At 42.0% G+C, this 23,571-nt stretch overlaps 1 long non-coding RNA gene across 1 annotated transcript in view; it reads left to right on the top strand.

Annotated features, from left to right (window-relative positions):
• Window positions 1–23,571, top strand: part of LOC115578942 (uncharacterized) — an 88,420-nt gene that overhangs the window by 57,391 nt on the left and 7,458 nt on the right. Inside the window, exon 2 of the long non-coding RNA XR_003983568.1 lies at window positions 19,471–19,580. This is a non-coding gene — a long non-coding RNA (uncharacterized LOC115578942). The remainder of the gene's footprint in view (window positions 1–19,470; window positions 19,581–23,571) is intronic.

Raw genomic sequence — 23,571 nt, 5'->3', positions numbered from 1 at the left:
CGGCCATCATCAGAGTGGTATTTTCTTTTTCCCATCCAGGCAATTTTGAATAAAAATTCTATATTCAGGCTGCAACTCACAATTATTCTTACAGTCGACTAATCTGTGGATTATTCTCGATTAATTGATTACATGTTTGTCTGTAAAATATCAGAAAACAGTAAAAAATGTCAGTTTTTCCCAAAGCCCAAAGTTATCCCTCAGGTATATCTGTGATAGAGGAGCAAATAAACAAGAAAATATTCACATCTAAGAAGCTCGAATCTTTTTTTTTTATTAATCAAACCAGGTTATTGTTTCAATAAATATTTGGGCATGAATGTATTAGTTTACAAGCAATCAATGAATCGTTGCCGCTCCTAACGTAGATGTCATTTTATAGAATGTTACGCTGATACAGTGGTACAATTTCTGGTAAAATCAACAGAAAACTTTGTGTTCTGCTAATTCAGTGAAGTATAAATATAAACAGAGATCTTAAAAGTTATGGCACGTCAGGAAATGCTTGTGTTGGTTTGTAATTCAATGACATCACGTATGACAGTAACAGCAATGACTGCACACTCTGTAAATGACATCACACCCGCCCTGCCTTTGGAAAAACGACTAAAAAATGAACACTGAATTACTCACAGCTGTAACCTGATGCTCTTTGTTTAAACAGGTCTACTGTTTACCCACCATTTTTAGAGCTGCTCGGAGCCAGAAAAGCGCAATCTGGTGACCGGTGGCCTGAATAATCAGCCATCACCATGATCAATGTGATAGACAAGGCAATCAAGGTGACACTGCCCCCCAATCAAACTCTACTTTCGATTCTTTTAAAGCCTCTTAATTCAACAATGATTTTTTCGAAATCGACACCAAGACACACATTAGAGGAGGGTGACGTTTGCTATCAAGACCCTGAACTCAAGTGGCCGGAAAAGTTAATTGAATTTGTATTTCCAGAGAGAGTTTGCGGGGGTTTTCCTCTTGACTTCTATCCAGTCAGCTTTTTGGAATCACCATGTTGTAATTAGATAAATTGCATCCCATAGCTTGAAGGCACTGGCTTCGGAATTGAGTTATGATGGCAGATTCTTGGGAAAGTCCTCTCACAGATTTAATTTGAAAAGAAATGCAACATCATTAAAAAGGACCTGTTGGAACGACAGGACGTGGCCTCGCGGCCCCACCACCTGCAGGGTCAGATGTACGGGTTGCGGATCAGGTCGCAGGCGATGGCAGGGACTTTTGATTGCTGAGAACTTGGCTATGAAAACTGGCTCTCGGGACATGAGTGTCACCTCTCTGGCAGAGAAGGAGCTGGAGCTAAAGTAAGCGGTGGCAATGGGAACAAAATCTCTCGTCTTCTTTTTACAATTCCGATCCACTTCAGGGTAAGAAGGGGCAAAAGCAGGTGAGAGGATACTCATGAACCCCGTCTGAGTGCCACTGTGTTTTCATGAGAGAACGAGAGGGTCCTCACTGTGTGACTCTGTGTTGTGGAGAGAAAGGCTCCGACTTTGTATAAAACAGCAGTTTGGAGCACCCTAATGGAGTGTCTGCATAATGTAGTGCTGTCTTGGTTGACGTGAGTCTCTAGTGTTGTGTGAAGGTCGAGTACAGTGCCAGTCGATAAATTAATCTGTTGATTGTCAGCTTGAAACAGTTTGTTGTCTACAATACCAGTCGTGAAAAATGGCCGCTAGAACTTCCTGAATAGCAAGTTGATAATCGTCACGGTGCAGATGACACAATCTGGTGCAAACAATCGTATGAAGGATAGGCCTGACTGTCAAACTGTGGTGAGAACATATTCTCTTTGACATAGAGGAAGAAAAAGAGGAAGTGGAAGAAGAAGAGGAAGGAGGAAGAAGGAAAAAGAGGAAGAATAAGAGGAAGGGGGAAGGAGAGGAAAAAAAAGACAAGGAAGGAAGAAGATGGAAAACTAGAGGGAAGAAAGATGAGGAAGGAGGAAGAATAAGAAGAAGAAATAAGAGGAAGGAGAAGAAGAGGAAGGAGGAAGAAGAGGAGGAATAAGAAGAGGAAGGAGGAAGAATTAAGAAGGGCAAGAATAAGAGGAAGGAGGAAGGAGAGGGAAAAAAAGACAAGGAAGGAAGAAGATGGAAGACTAGAAGGAAGAAAGATGAGGAAGGAGGAAGAATAGGAAGAAGAAATAAGAGGAAGGAGAAGAAGGAGGGAAGAAAGATGGGGAAGGAGGAAGAATAGGAAGAAGAAATAAGAGGAAGAAGAAGAAGAAGAGGAAGGAGGAAGAATGAAGACTAGAAGGAAGAAAGACGAGGAAGGAGGACAAATAGGAAGAAGAAATAAGAGGAAGAATAAGAAGAGGAAGGAGGAAGAATGAAGAAGGGCAAGAATAAGAGGAAGGGGGAAGAAGATAAAAGAGGAAGAATAAGAGGAAGGAGGAAGGAGAGGAAGAAGAAAGAAGAGGAAGGAGGAAGAAGGAAGACTAGAAGGAAGTAAGATGAGGAAGGAGGACAAATAGGAAGAAGAAATAAGAGGAAGAATAAGAAGAGGAAGGAGGAAGAATGAAGAAGGGCAAGAATAAGAGGAAGGGGGAAGGAGAGGAAGAAAAAAGATAAGGAAGGAGGTAAGAAGGAAGACTAGAAGGAAGAAAGATGAGGAAGGAGGACAAAGGAAGAAGAAATAAGAGGAAGAATAAGAAGTGGAAGGAGGAAGAATGAAGAAGGGCAAGAATAAGAGGAAGGAGGAAGGAGAGGAAGAAGAAATAAGAGGAGGGAGGAAGAAGGCAGAAGAGGAAGAAGAAGAAACAATAAAAAGAACAAAAATAAAAAGAAGAAACGTAAAAGAGGAAGAAGAAGAAAGTGTCAGTGTGTTTCCCTCAATCCTGCTGTTGTTATTTGGCATTCGAGCTCAGCTTCCTGATTCAACCCAGCTAACTTTCTTTCAAGCCTCTGAGGCTGAATAAAGCTCAGTTAAAGTCATGTGGTGCGGAGACAAAGACCCTTTTTTATACCTGGCACGAGGATGTATGTCCCGCTGACTGGAGACAGTTTATTCAGCTGGGTGAGATCAGCGGGCCGGAGCGACGGCGGGAAACATTGGTGACCACAGAGCTAGTCACTGCAGATGAAAAAAAAATCAATTTGACGTCACTCGGGCGAGATAATGTTCACAGATGAGGTAATGTATTAAAGTTCCATGTTTTGTAGGGTCACATTCGCTCACATCTTCCTTCACTCTCTGAAATATAATTTTGTGTTTACCTGGAAGTTATAGTGTCAGTAGACCTTGAGTAAAACTGAGAACATCTCTGGTTTTGAACGTTGTTGGAGGCATTTCGGATAAGGCTAGTATACAGCTCGATGAAATATAGAGCAGAGATTTACATATTAATAAAACACGGCATTACAAAACACACACAAAAGACAGGTACAGTCTTTCAGGGGTATACCTCCCTGTTGCTGTGAAAAACGACAGTACTGCCACAGACTCTCTGTAATCTTACTTCGAGGCTGGGTAAGCAAACCATCCTTCACAGAACTCTATTGGGATTCACTGTAAAGACTCACATCAACATTATCTTTCCTCCTGTTTGAAATAAAAGTCACACTCCGAGGCACAGACAGTTTGGTTTATGAGTGATATGAGGGGGCCGAGTTGCTGACAAACTGACCCGTTTCTGTTTGCTCCGAAAGCAATTTGCCTATAAACTGTGGAGTTTCTGTTTTAGTAGACTTTGAGCCACAGCCGGAATCTCACAACATGGATATTTAATGAAAACACCTGACCATAAATCAAGAGATAGACAGAGGTGTTTACCTCAAAGCGCATCCTGGTTCGTGTGAGTTCACTTGCGAATTGCTATTTTGCTCCAACCCTCCGAGTCATGAATGAAAGTAAAGGAGTGTGATCACCCGTGCAACGATTCCTTCCTCCCAGGAGCCGATGGGATCTTATCTCCGGGAGCTTCCTGACTGTGGCTCAGATAGCAGCACTCCTGGCAGCGCCCTCAGATAACTGCCGCTACAGAGCAAATAGCTCTCCCGGACTTGAAGCTGCGTAAAGGCTGCTGCGACGTTAGCACCACCAGCTGCATGACTGTGAACATTAGGGATGGCTGAGGGTGGTTGATGTGAGGGAGATGAAAGGCGAGAAGATGAGGGAGGAGGAAGGAGATGAAGATTAACTTTGGAAACAATGCAGGTTCTATTTTGGGCGCGTGGTGGGGGTATCTGGGCCAGTGAAGTTGCATTTTTGTCCTCACTTACCCTTGCGAGGTTTACGCTGGGCGGCATATGCCAGCTTTTTGCCAGTATCACATGTAGTTGTCTGGCAGATGCAAATATCAATGGCCAAAATGTTCTGGTGGATAAAATTCCGGATAAAGTAATTAATTAATTAATAGCATAAATAATAACCTAATTATAAGACAATTTAGCATATTCAAACTTCTATTTTGCAAAGGTTTGGGTGGAGCCACTGATTCTTTCATCATGTGCAGCGTTTATTTCTCTCACAGCACAACAAAAAAGATCTATGGACACAAGATCCACAAGCCGCATACACCAGCAACAACCCCGCGTGTTGGCTCGACAGAAGTTTACTCAACTCCGAAATGTCGTCAATCTCCTGGTCCTCGGGAAATGGAGGGTACAGCAACAGCCAAAACCACTAAAGATCTTTCACACCAGAATGGCAGGAGAAGTTCAACTGGGTGACCAAGATGCATCGCTATAGACATTCCTCTCTTGTGCTGTGCCAACAAGTCACAAATGTAAACCAGTGAACTCTCTGAGCATTTACAACATCTCCCTATAATTAGTTTAAGTGTTAAACTGCAATTCTCTTCACATTAGTGTTTTTCTTAACGATCGTCTGATTGTTTTGGATGCTCTTTGTGAAAGTGACTTCTTCAGATTGATGTTGGACTGTTGATTTACAAAAGCAAACACTCAAATCATTATATTTAGGAAGCTCAGAGCAGCAAGTGCTTGACATATTTGCTTGAAAAGTGACTTTTAAATTCATTCTATTTTGACAGATTAAAAACATCTTTTACTTGTTTAATTGGCTCATTTGGGAAGATGTCGAGGTGTTCTAGCGTGTCAGTATCATGAAAAATGCCTTTCCCAAAGCTACAGCTAAATTTTCTACTGCTCTATAATGAAAATACTATCGAGTCGTTTATGAACATTCTAATTGTTTAATTGTCAGTTGCGCTGATGTTGCAGTGAAAATTAATTTGCACCTCAAGATAATATCTAGCCAAATATAATGATTAGTTCCCTCATGTATGAACCTGGGCCATTAACTATAATGAGCCCATTATATGTGCAGTGATCATGAAAGTCAGTCAGCACCTGTTCTGTTCTGTTGTGTTTGTCTGACGTTGACCGACAATCCCGTTACACCATCATGGTGCATCGACTGCGCGCAGGCTGCACTCCGAAGCGGCGGCGTCGTTTCATGGTTAACAAACCCGACAGTGATTGGCAGGCAGCTCCAATTACAGCCGCCAACTGGCTGACACAAGCACCAGTCATCAAATTCCCATTTGGACCTCCAGTTGTCAAATAGTCCCATTGATCCATGAGGGTATCTGCTGAAAGCTGATGAGGGACTGCTACTGTCCAGGTCAGGGGAGATGAGTCTGGGTGGGATCAATTAATGATGCATTGTGGGAGATTGACGTGATTAGCTGTGGTGGTGAGGAAAGCCCTGTGGTTTTGTTATGCTATGCAGATTTGTGTGTGTGTTGGCGAAAGAAAGAAGAGTCATCTTTTCATTTTATCACATTTAAATTAGATATTTTAAGCAGACGTATGCAATAAATGTCCTGAAATCTAAAAGGACAAATAACAAGCATGTTTTAATTTATGAAATGATATGAGACCATATGAATAATGATTAAAAAAATAATTATTAAGGAAAATCATCCTTTCGTTAAACTTCCTGTTATTTCATCCAGATGACGCATGTTCTCACTGGGCAGCAATGTCCTGTAAAAAATAATGGTCATATACTAGTTAATGGTTTCGCCAAATATTTTTTGTAGGAGAAGTAATGGCCGTCTGAATAATGTTCACTCGCAACATTTGTTCCACTCTAAGACCCAATTTCCGAATCGCACACATTCACATTCTGCCTCCGAAGACTTTGTTTAACGTGAAAGAAAGATCATGTGTTGGGTTAAGTATCGATTCTAAATCATGTCCTGTGCACATAATTCTTTACTGAAACCATTTCTCAACAGTTTGCTTTTCAAATCAACAATTAATAGCAATATTGATTCAATACACTTAGTATCCTAACAGTGTTTAATCACGTCATACAGACTATTAATTGTTCAGAGGACAAACCGCGAGGCCAAAAAGGAAAAACTGTCATCTTCCTGTCTATGAAAGCAGGATTTAGAAACTTCACATGAAAGTTGTAACAACAATAGACTATTTCCCATTTCCCATGTGAGTGTCCTGAGACAGGTGTTTATTCTGCAGGTGCCTTAGTAAAATAAATTAACTAAAATAGCTGCATCCAAAGCCTTGAACTATTCAATCATTTATTTATTTATTTTTTGGTTTCCTCGAAACTGAATCATTGAAACTGTTTAATTTCAAATGTCTATGAATTAAATCGTGACACGCTTTCCTCACTCTGGATTTCCAGTCCTCTGGTGGATGAAATAGAAAGGAAAAAAAAAAACATCTAATAGTCTTATATCAATATTAAAATGATTCCGTGTCATTGATTTCTGATGAGCACCGCACTGCAGCTACATGGTTTGATGAGAATCAACTGTTTGTTTCATGCTAATGATTGATATGAGCAAAATCATTTAAGCTAATTATACTTATTCCCCATTAGCAGCAGCCCTGTCATCCCAACAATTAGTCAGATGCTGTGAAATCATTGGTGTGAATCTGTCTGTGTGTGAGTGTGAGAGAGTGTGTCTGCTCACACACTCGTGTGTGTGTGTGTGTGTGTATTGGGTGTTTTTTAATGAACTTTGGATCGCGTCCTTTCCAGGTCAGCAAAACCATGACGAAGACACAAAAACGTTACAGCCTAGACCTCACAGCTTGATTAAATTGAAACGAGTAAACTGGATTTTGATTTATTTCACACAAACAAGATTTGGGGACCCCTCAAAACCAAGAAGTCGCAATATTGTTTTTAAATTGGAAAGCACAAATTAACAACTCACTAATTTGGCACCAGTATGGATTTCTAGCAGCACATTTTCACTATGATCGACATCGTTAAATAAACAGCGGTTCATTAGTGAAGTTTGAAGGCCATTTGCAACAAGAAATTAGCTGAGTGCTTATCAATGATTTCCAATCTGTTGAGTACATACAGGAGTATAGTGTAGAGATATTTGTCTTTCATAACCATACGTGAGCATCTAGTCTCCTCATCTGTGTCTTACTCTTACAACCCAAATGGGTCAAACGAGGTGATCAAGTGTAGTGCTCATGGGATCAATAATAAAAGCGGCAAGAATACATAGATGAACGCTCGAAGAATTTAAATTAAAGATAAATACACGAGAGAGCAGAAAGCCTTTTGTGACGCTACTTATGGATTCACATCGATTCTTTAAAGCCCAAAATGAATCAAACGTTGAGCTTTTAGTTTAGAAGTCGACCAACGCGAGAGAACAAACCCTCACTTAGGTCAAAGTCGGCTTTACCGGGCTTCCAAAAGACGAGATGAAGGCATCGATAACTCTCTCGCAGCTGTAAAGTACAGAGGAGAATTTATTCAGAGATGTTCACCAGCGGCAGGAGGGACGACTGAACCCTCTTGACCTGATCAGTGAAACAGTGCTTTGAGTTATGTGCAATCTCAGCTTTGTAATGGACGGTGTAACAAAGGCGGACAGGCTGCCAAGATAAGCTTTTGTTGTGTTGTTGGTCGAATTTGCTGGATCACAAAGAACAAACTGAGATCCTCATGTCTGCTGTTTATTTAGAATTATTCAGGAGAATTAGTCGTACAAATGCAGCATCCAGCGCTCATTTATTTTGGGCATTCGGGAGCTGCTGTCAGTGAGGAGTGATAGCAAACAGTTGGAGAACAGCTCTCTAATGTTCACTTATTGTATTGAAATATACTTACATTTCTTTGGTTAACCAACATACATGTTTTTGTTTGTTACTTTGGTTAGAATGCATTTTGCTCCAAGAACACTCTTGACCTGTCAGTCAGAGAAAAAGGCAATTCTTTTGGCCAAGTCTGATTTCTCAATCACTGCTTCAGATTTTGTCCAATTCCGAATTTTCTTTCCACCTAAAAACTATGATTTACAGCATGCATAAACATTTTTGTGACTTTGCTTTTTTAAAATTGAGTTGTATGCTTGTTCAACCTGAAGTGGACTAGGATGCAGGTACAGTTATCGTCACAATTATCCATTTTATCAGCTGAATTGACCTTGTGGTTCCTATTCTCAGATATATGGAATACTAATTCATTGCGGTTCTTCTTTTGTCATGTGGCTTTGCAGACATGACAATGACATCAGACTGTACAGAGCAGATCGACGCGGGAACGGCATGGACCATCCAGTACATTTTTAAAATATAACACCATGTGCGGACTCGGGCGCTACAGCAACACAAAGTCAGAAATAACAAAAAAAATAACGAGAGTCCATGAATGAGAATTTAGCAGCGCTACAGTCCATCAGGGCAACTGCAACACGTAATTTATTTCTCACAACAACCATTCGATGTAACTTGTTCTCCTCCAAAGTTGGACGGAAAAATGATAAATAAAACAAGACTTCAGCCGAGTGCAACTGGAGAAAACATGATGGAAGCAACAGTTCCAGTAGCCACATATGTGAACTTTTTGCATGTCAATGTTGAAGAAGTTTCTCGGTCATCTAGGTCATGGTGATTCTAACTGCTGTATCGCAGGCAACTGGACGGGCTTCGGTTTCTTGAAGGCGTCTCACCTCTCAGAACTGAAGGAGCACTTGATGTGATGAAGAAAAGTTGACGTCCTAAAGAAACTGAAACGCATCCATGTGCCATAAACAGCACCACCTGTGTAGCTGAGCTAATGGGATATTCCCAGGCTCCTGCTAACTAGCAACAAGCTGCTAGTTCTCTTCACCTAACATTACACAGTTATCAAGCTTTTTAGAGCTCATATACCGGACTGGACTGGCAAAACTAGAAACCTGCCTAATCCTAACAGAGACATACTGGCGGTATCAAGGTGCAAGTGCAAACTAATATATGAAAGATGGAGCTTGACTCAGCCAGCACTTCAGTCAGCACTTCACTTTGAGCCGGAGCCCTCTGTCATCTAATTAATATTAGATGGAAATGTTGTCTTTTCTAAAAATAATTTTTGCTTTTTGCATCTGTGGGCCAGCGAGAAAATGAAAACTTGAAACACAGCTCTTCAGTGCTGATTGATGACCATAATAAATCAGCTCATTTGAAACAATCACCACGCTCCCACTTCTCGCCCCCAACACCTCGTTGGACAGACAAATTGTTTTGTTCTCCAAAGCCTCTACCAATTATGACAGCCATCTCTTTTAATTCAACTTCTTACTTTGACCCAACGGTGCCTGCTGAGAACATTAGACTTTGTCCACATTAGACTGGAGATGAATCGTTTTTTAACAGTTATGTTTAAGATTTGAAAAGAGCCGCGCCTGGAGAGCTTGGACTACCTTGGTTCAGAAAGCAGCCTTTTGCAAGACCCCCCCAGTGGCTGAAAGATCAAGACATGAAAGCTGAGGAGATCTGTTTGAAAGTACACCGTTCCAGGAACTTGCATAGGTTTGAATTTTAATTTGTACTTCGGCAAAATCCTCCTCATTTCATGGCTCTCGACAAATCTGCGAAACCGTAAAAAATGATGAAAATGTCGGCGCTGTTTGTGACATTCATAGTGTGGCTGGGAAATGAAGCCTCCAGTAAAATCTCTTCTGTGGGCAAGCAACTGTATTTACATATTGATTATTATTTTGCCTGAAGGGCCTTTTTTTTTTTCCCTTCCTTCTTTTTGAAATAGCCAAGTCAGAGGAATGGAGGCGTCGGGATTGGAGTTTTTCATTATGTATGCCTCGTATCTGGTATCAGTGTCAGTTTAGATCCGGAGCAGTCAGATAAAGTCGGTTTGCCCTGTTTTTGTGTTGATGCAAACACTGACCTTTCTGCCTTGTGGTTATTTTCTTGGAACCAGTTTTTCTTGCCCTCCTCCCCGTTTGGCAATTTCACAGCTCACTTCAAAATTGCTTGTCATAAAATATGTGGGAGAGCTCGCTCGGTACATACTCAGAGAGGCAGTGTAATCGTGCTTTTTAAACGTGCACCTCTCCCTTCACCTACTCACGCCGCATCATAATGTGGAAGCGCTGTCGCGGCTGCGGGGGGTCCGGGCGCCCCATGAACATCATATCGTCTCTTTTTATGTGTTTTGTGCATGCCTGCTTCACTTCAGTACAACTTCAACATTAACATGCAACTTCAAAATTGTACTTAAATGCTTTTAAGGCATGATACCAGTAAGGCTGAGTGTTCAAGCTGCAGCTGACATTCTGCGGGACCGCCAGCTTTTATTAACACCTTTATGGTTGATTAAATCCATTAACGACAGTAACAGCTGTGTGTTTTTTTCTTCTGATTTAAGGGACTGGGGCACGGTTTTATGAGTAGTCAATGTAGCAAGTTTCATCCAATTACATGTTCTTTTTTTTTTTTTTTTTGCTCGAAGAGGAAAACAAATTGCTGCTCGTGGTTTGGAAAGCTGGTCGGCAATAACTCACCCTCAAACATACTGCAGCGCCCTTTTCAAGGTAGAAGAGTCTGGAATATGGACAGTGACATCCCGGTGACCCTTTGAAATTTGGCATACCTCCGCGAAATATCATAAAATGCCTTGAGGCTTGCCACTCACTTCCACTACAGCGCTGAACTTTTGGAGCGACCGGTTCCTGACTGTCCTCACTGCGTAGCCTCATACCTGACGCCTGGTTCGGCGGTTGTCAATCTAACTCGCCTTACCAAACACATTTTTCCAAAACTCCTGTAGAGGAATTCACGTAGAAGTAATAAATCTGACATAGTGGTACTGCTCGAGTAAGAATGAAAATTAAAAAGGGTGACTGTCCGGCTGACAGTTGAGTGGAAGTCCTCCACAGGTAGGCCGCCTGACAAAGAATCCAAACCACTCTGAAACGACGCATAAGCCATAAGAGTCATCAGGGCATTAAAAATCCAATGAAATTAGTTGCTTTAGGGTCACATACTTTAACATTTTAATACTACCAATTTAATGTGTGATATAATGAATATATCAAAGAGAGCAGCAACAGAAGTACAAATTAATATATATATGTGTAGAAAGAATTGTGCTTCTTATCTACCACATGGCCAGTGAGTTCTACCATATAACACAATGTAATATTAAGTGTTTTAATATGAAGACAAACATGATTTCCACATTCATTGCAAACACCTTGACTAAAAAGTACACGTCCAGCCTACTCTCCGAAGCTGTCATTTTTAACGGCTGCCTTGAAATATTGATCATTTTAATTGGACCCACTTAGCTTGATTTTGAAGACAGAGAAGCAGATTTTACTCACTTAGAAAAACGATTAAGTTTGACCTTTCCTTTTTCTTCATTCTCTGGATGATTTTTCACAGCAGTGGGACAAAAACATGTTTTGTAGCAAAAATCTACTAATGCAAAGTCAAAGTAAGTGCATTTATTCTTAATTGTGACTGTTAAAAGTTCACAATTGAGCGAAAATGGTGTATTTTTTTGAGTTTTAACAGTTACCATGGAAAGCCATTTCATTTGACCACTGCTGGAAGAACAAAAGAGTACATAAAAACATCACTTAGAGATTATTGTGTGCATTGTCTTCTAACACCACACTGTTGATTTTACATTAATATGTATGAAGGTAGGGATGGGAATCAAGAACCGCAAGTGTTCTTGAAGTGGAATCAGGAGCCTGTGACCGGCTCCAAATTGTCCGGTCAATCAGAATGGTACGCCTCCACGCTTATCACTTCTGTGTATTGATGACAGCATGTTTTTCTGACAGCTACGCATTGCAAAACAGTGAGTGCTGGAAGCTTTCATCAAAAAAAGGCCATAGTTTAACAGCCAGCAGACACCAGCTGCTGTTGTTATGTTGTTATGTTTGTGAAATTATAATTTCAAGTATGGCTGAAAACACCAGTAATATGCTGAAACGTCTTTCTACGCAAAACGGGCCTAAAATCGTGGAACGCCAGGTATTTGAGTGTCGCTGCTAGAAATACAATCTAAAAGTAAGAGTTGAACTTTTCAATTATAGCAGCAAAGGGTCACAAATGGTGATGAAACTTCCATCTTTATTCTAAAGGTCACAACAGAGCACCATTCATTGTCGGATCCATTCATTCCCTTATCTGTGCATCAACCTATGAGGCCATTCAGTTTGCTTGACGGCTGCATTGCATCTTGATGCGTGCATCCTTTAAGGTAGGTGATAACAGTAATTGAAACTGAGCCCTGTTGCCCAGCAATCCCGCTACAATCCACTCACCACACCTCACAGCGAACGCGGCTCACGCCATTCGCAGCAGACGTCTTGGATCGCGGTTTCAAATCCATCTCGTTTCAGTCAGTCACACATCAAACCAGCTGGGTGTGCAGCGTCTGCACACAATCCTCTTCAAAGCTCTCTTTAGTGATGGAAGAGAGATACGCCTTCGAATGAAAGTTGTTACTCAGTATGCGTTAGTAGGAATATTAAAGCAAAATTAACTGAAACAATTACACAAATCAGATAAATAGTCATTCAAAAGGATATTAAAACATGTTTTTTTGAAAGCTGGTGAAGGAGACTCCCTTTTATTTGCTTTCAGGCTGCAGTCAAAACCTTGGTCTGTACCCAAAACCTATTAAAAGTTAGCATTTAAAGAAGTGTTTGAAGAGAAAAAGGTCATTTGACTCAGGCAGCTCCTTTTGAAGAGGAGCCTATTGACTCAGAGGGAGATGATGTTGACAAAAATGGTAATAATCGTTCTTCAGACTCTTCAGAAAGTTTCTGAACAAGCTCCACTTGAGTGAATGTTATCCGTCATCAATTATTAGTTGGTTATCCTAAGATCAAGCCACATTATACAGTTTGGGTTTATACAACAAAGCTACGGGTGGAGAAACTCGGAACGTTTTGCTTTCACAGTCATCGTATAGACATTTACAAGAATCACAAGTTATTGCACGCGCCATAAATTGTACTTGCGTGCGTCTCGGTTAGATTTAGATCAACGGCTACGTATATTTCTCAGCGTCTCTATTAAAGAGAGGATTAAACCATTTAAAGTGTTTTACTGTTATATTAAAATGGACAGAGCTAATGGTTGGTGTGAAGGCCACATTAGGACAGTTTATAGATAAGTTAACTCTGTAAATCAGCGCAATTAAAGTCAGCGTTAAAAAACTCAAGACAGGCTTTCCGAGCACTAGCGCTATTCATTATTTCAGGTTTTATTAGAGTTTCTCTCAATAAAGCGAAGAGAGTTTGACTTCTCCTGATAAAGGCCCTTGTGGTTGTAGATCTTATTAAATTGCACATTGTTAGTTCAACCAGCCGTTGCCATGGGTTGCATTTTCTCACTTACTCGCCTTTGTGCATCGAGTAAAAGGCACAGTCCATGACATATATATGCTTGATGGACTAACTGACAATTTGAAGATGTGAATGAAGCATTAAATGTGCAAATTATATATATATATATATATATATATATATATATATATATACATAATGCAAATTGTGTGTTTTGCACTGAGCTTGTAGTCCGCTGACTCAATGAGCTCCGCCTTACCGCATAGCTGGTCTTATTATTTGATTGGTTGGTTTAGCTGCGAACCATCTTCGAAGGTGTCAACAGGGTGTTGGCGGGTCAAAAATATTCTCGACGGCTGACGTCCCTAACATAGACTCTGCTCGGTGAAAGCGTGTCCAGGCCGTGATATCAACCACCGTCATGTTCTTTCTACCCCGACATGACAACGTCTTGCTCTGATTAATTAATCACAGCAGCGCACGCAAACAACGTGATTGATCAATCAGTCCCCCGCTGAGCTGAATTGGACCGAACCACGTCTCTGTCGTTATCAAAGTTACTGGCTGATGAAATGAAATGTAGAGCAGCGGCATAAGTAAGCCTTAGATATGAGCACCAAATTGAAAATGGGCGACTTCCTGTTGGATTTAAGTCGTGGCACCAAGATGTTTTTTTGCACATGATGCACATGTGTACGAAATTTCATACAGAAAGTTGTCGCAGCTCTTTCGGCCCATTTTTTCAACCCCCATGGACAAAACCCACGGCACGTGTAAATCTCCACAGCCTGTGACACGTGTGTAAGTTTCATGCGCTTTCAAGCATGATCAGACCCCCAAAAACCTGATTTAATTTGAGAGAGAAATAGTGATTCCTTGCAGTATTAGGGCCTTCGCACTGAGAGCAGAGCAGATGCTTCGCCTCCTCCCCCCCACCACTACCCTCACGACAGGTACACAGCCGTTCTGTGGGAAACACTGCACACTGTAAGGTGATCTGTCCTCTGAGAGGACATCCTAACCTTTAGAGGCGGACGTCCCACAGCGCTAGAAAACTACGATTTTTGCAAACACGACAAAACGCCGCGTGAGAAAATATCTTATTATCCCACACATTTATATTTGTGCATTAAAGGTGCATTTGGTCCTGTGTGCTGCGTGTACTGACCTTCAGTGTCCTTTAGCGTTCACGCACACACAAACACGCTCAGTGTGTCGCTGAAGAGAAACGCTGATCTTCTGCATGAGCAGAGATGGTTATGCAACGGTCTCACCACAGCAGGTGCGACACACTGACAGTGGCGTGTTGTGAGAAGTGAGGAGGGAGAGGCGGACAGCCAGGGCTATTTTTAAAGCCACTATCGGAGGCATCAGTAAGGTCGGCTCGGATGCAGCATTATTCTGCGGGCCTGCAGACTTCTAGGAGGGCTCTTAAATTTTTATTGCATCGCTGTAGTTTCAGTGGCGAGCTTGGATGATGAAAAAAAAAAAAGACGCATCTAGATGAATATTTGAAAAGAAGGGAACAGTGATGAAGGGGCCGGATCCATCCGGGATGAAGCACCCTAAGTGGTGCTCTGAAGAGAAGGACAGGATTACACCAGCTATAATACGGTGCTGCAGACATTATTATTTTAGGATGCCACGTAACGAATACTCAGGGACCATTTGTTCTCGGCATACCATCTCCCCAGCAGGATCGTTTGGTGTATTAAGACTATCAAGCATCTGTACATGCTGCATTTATCCGTCTTCTATCGCCATAGGCAAAGCAAATCAAGCATCTCACTGAGTTATGAGAATTCAACTTTCCTATTGTACAACAGAGCAGCAGATTTACTCCCGTATCCGAGTTAGGAGCCAGCAGCGACTCTGAGCATCCAGCATCGAATAACATGATCAGTTACTCAGTGGGTGTATCCATGCACCATTGGGTCTTCTATCCGCAGCCCGGTTTTAGTTAATCTAACCTCGGCTACTTCATGTGCTGCGAGCAGGCAACTGTGGCTAAGGACCCACTACTTTACGCCCGGCACCGAATTCAATTAACTGCCCAACTGGAAAATGAGTGTTTGGGGAAATAAAGCACAGAACAAGGAGGCAAAGAAACAGCGGCATTACTGTAGATGATGTGGCCGTGCACATTTGTTATGATTTGCCAGAGCAAAGCAATCGGCAGGGTAAATGTTTTGCAACAGGAGGTGTTCGGGGCATGCGGTTTGTTGTAATGCGAAAAGCCACGGAACGACATAATAGAGTTCGCTGCGAGAAAGGAAAATACCTGCGTTATGTGTTGCTGAACTCTGAACAAAATTACCGAATAAGAGATTAAAACAAAGCGAGGGAAAAATGTGTCGAGTCGGTGCCTCCAGGCAACAGTGTGTTCGGTTTAATAAGATTGTTGTATCTCATTAGGACGTTATGCATCCAGGAACACTGCCAAACAAGAAGAGGAACACTTTGAGTAACACAAATGAATCACCAGATTGGCTACAGAGAGCTACTTCCTAGATATGATGTTCTCTGGTGTCTGCAGGGTAGGCGTGTAATACTATTATCTGAATCAGATTATGGGGGGGAAAAAAGTTTCTGATACACAAACATCTGATTTATATCAGACATGAGTAAGGCCCAGACTGGATTTTTTTTTTCAAATCGTTCATATGGTTAATCTGGCTAATCTGTGTTAAACTGCCTCTATCTGCCAATTAGACTCCTAATAGGAGTCTGTGCAACTGAAATCACAATAACGTGTTTTTACCAAATAATCCCGCAGTAAAAAGATAAAAAGGCAGGTGGTTAATGGTGGTAAAATACAAGTCAGGTCAGCTAAGTGGGCCAGGTTGTACAGTTGCAATGATTTATGAATCGATGTGCGACTTGTTGACTACGATGAAGACAACCATGCGAGAACTGAGAATAAATCTTTCTCTTTGTGTAGTTAGTTGTATCGCAGACTAAAAGCTTTATAATAAAGGTTGTTCACATCTTAAAAAACGCACAATACTGAAGGGCTTAATGATTTTCAGTGAAGTTATTACTTTGGCCAAGGAGGTTGTATTTCCACCCGTATCTGTTTGTTGATTGGTTGGTTTGTCAGCGGGGTTACACAGAAACCACTGAAAGGATTTCCGTGAAACTCGGATGGAGGGTGGGTCTCTGCCCAGAACAGACCACGTGAGAATAAGTAACACAATAAACCAACAAGCAAGTAAAATGATCATTATTGGAATCTGCCAAATTGTTATTATTAACATCATTGGCCCAGAACTTCACGATTGACACATTCCCACCACATTGGGTTATTTTTCTTGAAAGAGAGTCGACACTTGATTTTGGAGGTAAAGAACACATAGATGCATTTTGCCTCTATGGGTTTCACGCCTGGTTTAATGTGCTCTGCTGTACCAGACCACACCCAGCTTTAGTACAATATTACTATGCTCTGCTGGTTGAGAAAAGTGCATGTTGTCAACAGCTGCTGGCAGGGCAGGCGACTCTATTGGGTTAGTCTCTCAAACCTGGAGGTTGTGAAGGGAGGAGGCCCAGACAAATGTAAACTAGGCGTGTAATGTTATTCATTAGTTCATTGGAACATATTGCATATTGTAAAGATATAAAAGTTATCTTTAACAATTTTCATACAAGTTTTAGACGTCCCAAAATCCAGCTCAGAGGTTTCTCTCTACTGAGTGTCTTGCAAGGCTTCACTATCAGATCGTGTGGCTAGAAGGAGAGCTGAGCACCCTAACTTTATCTCGCGCTGCATAACTAATCTTTTGAAAGCCGATTAAAAGTTAGTTCGGATCACCCAGTAACTTTTTGCCAAATGCACGATGCCTGAATTGTTCTAACTTCTACGCTCCCTGTTTGTAGCTCATTCGGGTACAATTTGACAAATCTGCATATAGAAAGGTTTTGCTGCACTATCTGTTCACATGTAGTACATCCGAATAAGGTGTTGGTATTTGTTTCTGAGCTGGGAGTAACAATTATTTTCATTATCAGTTATTATGATGCTTATTTTCCAGCCTGTGAGATAAGTCTTTGAAATGTCAGAAATTCATTATATTATAGAGCCCCAGGGGACGTCATTAAATTGCTTGTTTTGTCCAAGCTACACTGGAAAATCTGAAGATCTTCAGTTTACAACATAAAACCAAGACAAGCTGTAAAAGCCCACCATTGAAACACCAGAAGTAGGTATGTTTATTGTCTAAAAATATCATGTAAATAATAATAGATCATCAAAATAGTTATGTTTCAGGCAATCAGACTGATTGTTTCAGCTCTAACCTTCATCCCTGCTGCAGGGGCGGAGAGTCTACTCTCCTGATCCACTTCTATAAACTCATTCTCACTTCGGACAGCTTAACACACAGAACAGCCTTAAAGCTATTAATTATAGGACACACCTTAGAGACAGTAAACAAGTTCTGTCCTGACACAGCAAGTGATGTACACTACCTCTGCAGCAGACAGTCGACCGCATCAGTGGCTGCAGGTGCTTCCCTCTCTCCTCCTGTATCTTTCAGCAGCTTTTATCTTGTACAGAAGTGGTAATGAAACAGGAGTGAAGTCGTTTAGAGAATAGCTGTTGATAGCGACACTGAAATCTGAGACTGCGACACGATTCCTCCGAGGGTTGTCTGACAGTCGCCACGAGCTGGGGACAAACGTTTGTAAAGGATGCTCGTGAGCAGAGATGCACTCAGAAATCGAAACTCTCTCTCTCTCTCCTTTTTTTTTTCTCCTTCCCGGTCTTAAATGTGTTTTCCTCTTGTAAACCTAAGAGTTTGGAAGGCCAACCAACTGTGGGCTTTTCATTGTATCCTCATGGGACGATAATGCCTCTATTTCGTCTGAACACTTCAGAAAATCAGAAAATCTCCCTTCCCCTCTCCTTTCTCAGTCTGTCTCCCTCCCTTCTTTCTTATCTGTCTTATTGCCCTCATGGTTGACCAAAAGAAAATCTCCTACTGCCAGAGGAGCCATCGTAGCTTGTCCCAAAGCAATTACAAGCCTGGCTTTTCCTTACCCTCAGCTAAACATATTGCCGACTGATATTGCATGACTTCCTTCTCCTACCTCTTCTAACCGAAGATAACAGTGAAAAGTACACTCATACTGCGGTGAAATTGTCTGGGGAACTTCTCAAAGACTTTGCTTCTGAAGTTACCGGTAAGCCTTTGGAAACTTCCCTTTGATTGCACTTTGAAATTAAGAGCCCTAACTGGCAGACTGTGTGGACAATAAGAAGGGAATCAGACCGTGCAAGTAATAGGAAAAGTTAATAGCATTGCAGGACTGTAACACCTTTCAAATATATACTTTAAAGGTGCTGTTCGCTTCCCATGTTGTTCTCACGGTCGGATGAGTCAAACTGAGTCACTGCGCGGAAATCTTAACACGTCATAACGTTGATGTGACACCTCAAAAGTCTGAATTCATGCTCCCACATAAAACACAAAGCAAACCATCAGCATAAACAGAGATCTAAGTGTTTAATATTTGTCATTTCATCATCCTCTCTACAAAAATGTCTAAATGTTACAATGGACCACAACAAGTCCGGTGAGGAACGCTCACTTCCTGTCATCTCTTAACTGTCAGCTATCAATAAAGGCACAAGAATGACCGGGCATACTCCATGTACATTACTTGTTCGGTGACCCCACTGCCATGTTGCTTTTTTTAAAAAATACTTTAGCAGAATGGTGGATGCCACGGTTGCATACTCATCTGCTCCGTTGTACCGGCACTATTTTTTGGGGGGCGCCTTGCCTCTTTTGAGCCGCTGCTCCAAGTGTTTGAGTTGAAAAACCTCAACTCTCTCAAGGCGCTGGTGGCGTCTCCAATGTTTGCAACCAATCTCACAGCAGCACTTGTCACCTGTCACCCAGGTAATCCAGAAAACAGAGGAGAAAGCTTCCGGCCGTGTCTGTCTATCCTGAGCCTGAAATCTTCATACCAGAAGAGACTGTTTGTGGGAGCTGTTTGCTGGCTGTTGATGGTGAGTGCGCTCTTATCACCCGACACGTTGTAAGCCGTTGTTAGCTGTTGTAAGCTGTTGTCAGAAGTGTGGTCAGCCCTCTGCTACCATAGCATTAGCAGCTGTTAATCTAAACCACAGTGCAGTGATGTTTTCGTTTTCAGCGTACAAGCATACTTCGTCCCAGCACTCTGAGCACACATAGCCAGCGCCTTTCTGCCTGGAAAAAAAACATAAGACCAAAATGAAAAGCAAATGCCTGTTTGACAATATTTCGGATTTATATCCGATGCTGATAAGGAACCTGATAACGTGAATAAGAGAAAAGGAGTTGTCTACCTCACTGAGAAGTTGGAGGTGTGCAACCTGTCACCTGCAGTTCTTCGTTTAACAGCTCCTTCTTGTTCAGTGCACCCACGGACCGTATAAAACTGCTTTCTGACATAATTCACAGTCAACAAATGCAGAAAAACGGCGGTGGTTTTGTTACGTAGATGCACTTTTGATGAAAGATATCGTACATAAGCGCTAAACTCACTAAATACATCGCATCTCCTGTAGAAAATGTTCGATCGACAGTAAATGCACGCGCAGATAGTGAGCGTTTCGTAAAAACCTGCTGTACCAGGTAACACCAGTGTTGTCACATGCTTATCAGCTGGTGGGAAAAGTTTGACACCGCATCAACCCGAAAACCTGACAGGTAACACTGTCTGTGACGTAACTTCACAGCACTCCCTTCTGCATACCAGACGCCAATCATGCAGCTCCGTCCGCAGTGAACCTGTCATATTTGATGGGTGCATTTACAGAACAGTTATGTAATGGAGACGGCAATGTTACATACTTCACGTGTGACGGTTTGTCTCATTGTGAAGAGAGATGTGGAATGTGGTACAGTGTTGGCACAGAGAAACAAAAACAGACTCTCCTGCTGTTCAATGCAAACTCCGTATCAAATTCCCCTTGAAGGTCAGCTGACGCCGGCCTTTTTTTCTCCATTTTCTCCGTGACTAAACAAACACACTGTTTTTCTTGCCACTAGGTGCTGACTTATTGTTCAGGAAGACAGTTTTCTCCTGGGGGGGCGTGGGGGGGGGACCGGGTCAGCAGCTGTGCCAAGTCTGAGAGTATGAAAATGGAGGTGACAGGATGTTGATGAGGAGGCCCGAAGCGTTACCTCGAACCGCCATGCCCTGGAGTGCTCCACTCTGCCAGCCGGTAATGAACCTGTGAAGCGCCTCTCAGCTCACCTGTCACCCAGTCACCGAGTCATTCTTTACCAGCCGCATTTGCACCCCAGAGACGCGCAGAAACACGCAACACATCCGAAGTGTATTCAGTATTCAGTATTAACCATCTGATGTTTGTTTGCAGACAAACAACGGCACATTTTTTTACGCTACCCGAGCCAGTCGGAGTGTTTGAATCACATTAATCTAAAAAAGAAAAAGAAAAAAAACAGTAGGGAAATATGGAGTTGTTAAAGGGTACAACACAGCTGAGCGAGCGAGAGCTGAAGCGTTGGAGCGAGAGAGAGCGTCGGAGGTATACAGCGGAAAAAGAAGTACAGGTGCGCGTTGATGGAGGTAGATGAGGTGTGTGTGCGCGCTTGTGTGCGCGTGCTCCGTCGTCTCACCTGCGCGACTTCCTGTGCCCAGCAGACTGGATCTCTCTCTCTCTCTCTCTCTCTCAATCCCTCAGACCCACTGATGGAGAACATAGCCTCGATATGTAAGCTGACAGAGGATTTTCTCTCTCCCCGTCATCCTCCCTCCAGAATATTTCTCTCCCCTTTTTCTCATTCCAATATTTGGTGAGCCATAAAACTTTTTAAATAATTCCCGTAAAGTAGTAAAGAAGGAGGAGTTATTTTGGGCTCTGGAAGTGGAAGTCAGGTTCATTTTCCTCGCACAGATAAAGTTAGATGACTGGTGGAAACTCCCCTGGTTGAATTAGCAGGAAAGAAGACGAGCAAATGTTTTTTTTAGGGAACATCTTTCCATCCTTCTTTCATAAACAGTTGAATCGATTCATGGGTTTCAAAATTCTCTGATTGCAGCTTCTTAAATGTGAATTTTTTTCTGAACATCTTTGGGTTGTGGACAAAACAAGACATTTGATCTCGGACAAAATACTGATCACCATTTTCCCCATTTTCTGACATTTTATAATCATATTTACTAAACAAATGACCAAGAAAATATACGACAGATGAATCAGACATTTGAATTTGTTGCAGGGCTTGCGTGTTTAAAACATAACAAGAGAGATCGGGTGTGACTCCTCCAAACTAAACGAACAAATATCCAATAATCCAAAACAACCCTATCAGCAGAACATGTTTACGAGGCTCATAGCTTTGGAATTTAAAGGCACAGGGAAATAAATGCATTATCAATACCCGACTCCATGTGATAATTGTTTGTTACTTCACTTCCTGATTTATTTTGTACCTTCATCCGTGTTTGTTTGCTTGACTTCCTGCCTTTGTCTAGTTTCCCACTACTTTCATTCGCCATCCGTTGTCAGTTATCCAATTAGCCATTTAAGTATTGATTCTCCCGGTTGTTCACTACCCATTCATCAGATTGTTACATTTACATTTACACTGTCTTAGCTTTCTTCACATACAAGCTTTCCAGCCATCATTGTTCCTGCTTTTCCTCCAGTGTATGACCACAGTCTGTTTGGACTTTTGGATTCTTGCCTGACCCCGTGCAAGTTTGTTGCTGCAAATAAACTCGTCTTGAACCTTACTTCAGTATATCCGTGTGATCCCTGCGCTTGAGTCCATTTTTTGGGCTCGGGCCATCACACTGTGGTCAAACAACAGGCGTGAGGGAGGTGTTGATGGAGGCTGGTCTGAAAAACTCTGCGTCCCGCTGTACTTGCTTGGCCGTGCCCACTTTTGAGCAGTCAGGTGAAATCTGAAGGATTAGTTCAAATCCCTCTCGCCCACGTATTCCGTTTCGCCAGGATATGCATCGCATTACAGAACAGTAAGACACTCCGACTTTCTAATGAACTGAAACAATTCAAACTGATGGCATGATGACACAAATCCTTAATATTGTGAAATTGGCCAGGAAACGGCTGTGTGTCTGTATTGAGGAAATCAGTATAAATCATGTAAATGTACAGTGTTTGATAATAGCCCTCCTCTCATATAGCAGCTCCATTCTTCCCTTCCTCCGTGTGTCCTTTTAACCTCATTCTGCGGACGACAACTCATCAATTTGAATAGAGTGGAAATTAGACTGACTGGGCCAAATCTCAGTTTTTCCGCATTTCCCACTTCGATTCTTTTGTGTTTGAACAGCAGACTCTCATATCAGTATCAACGTCTGCTTGAAGCCACATTATTATATCAGCATGGTTGCTCCTGGCAGCACTTTCACCCACCATGAAGCGATTGATGAAGGTGTGTGTGTGTGCGTGTGCGTGTGTGTGTGTTCTAGGAAGAAACTTCTGGCCTGAGTGGAAATATTTGCCTTTCCATAAAGCATTTTGTCCGGACAAATTGAAATGGAATGTAAATTAACAAACACTCTGAGATGCAGAATATGACTGGGAGGTGATTTAGTCTCACAGTCCAGATCACCGTCTGCGTGATTTACCGCGGCACTATATCTGTATTCCATCAGCTGGGATAATTGAAACGTATTCTAATTAAAACATTAGCCATCACTCAATGGAAATTCACCAAACTATAAAATTGATGAAATACCTTTGTGGTGGTATTAGTGTGCTGTAAATAACGTTTCCCCTGTGTTATGATACTGGAAATGTTGCATTGAATTCAAATTAAACATTGCTACTCCGTCAACATTCATACCGGCTGGACTCCGCCACACACAAAAGGTGCCGTGTAACTCATCGTGACCACTTTATTAAGTGCGGGCGCATCTCCAGCAGGCGACAGGGACTCCAGCTCGGGGTCGCGGCGTCTTCCCGTGGCAATATGTGGCACCAAAATGGAAAACAATACACGCATTGGGAGCCGGGCGAG

This window comes from Sparus aurata, chromosome 1, assembly GCF_900880675.1.
Source record: "Sparus aurata chromosome 1, fSpaAur1.1, whole genome shotgun sequence".
Lineage (NCBI taxonomy): Eukaryota > Metazoa > Chordata > Actinopteri > Spariformes > Sparidae > Sparus > Sparus aurata.
This window is presented reverse-complemented; position numbering and strand designations above follow the sequence as displayed.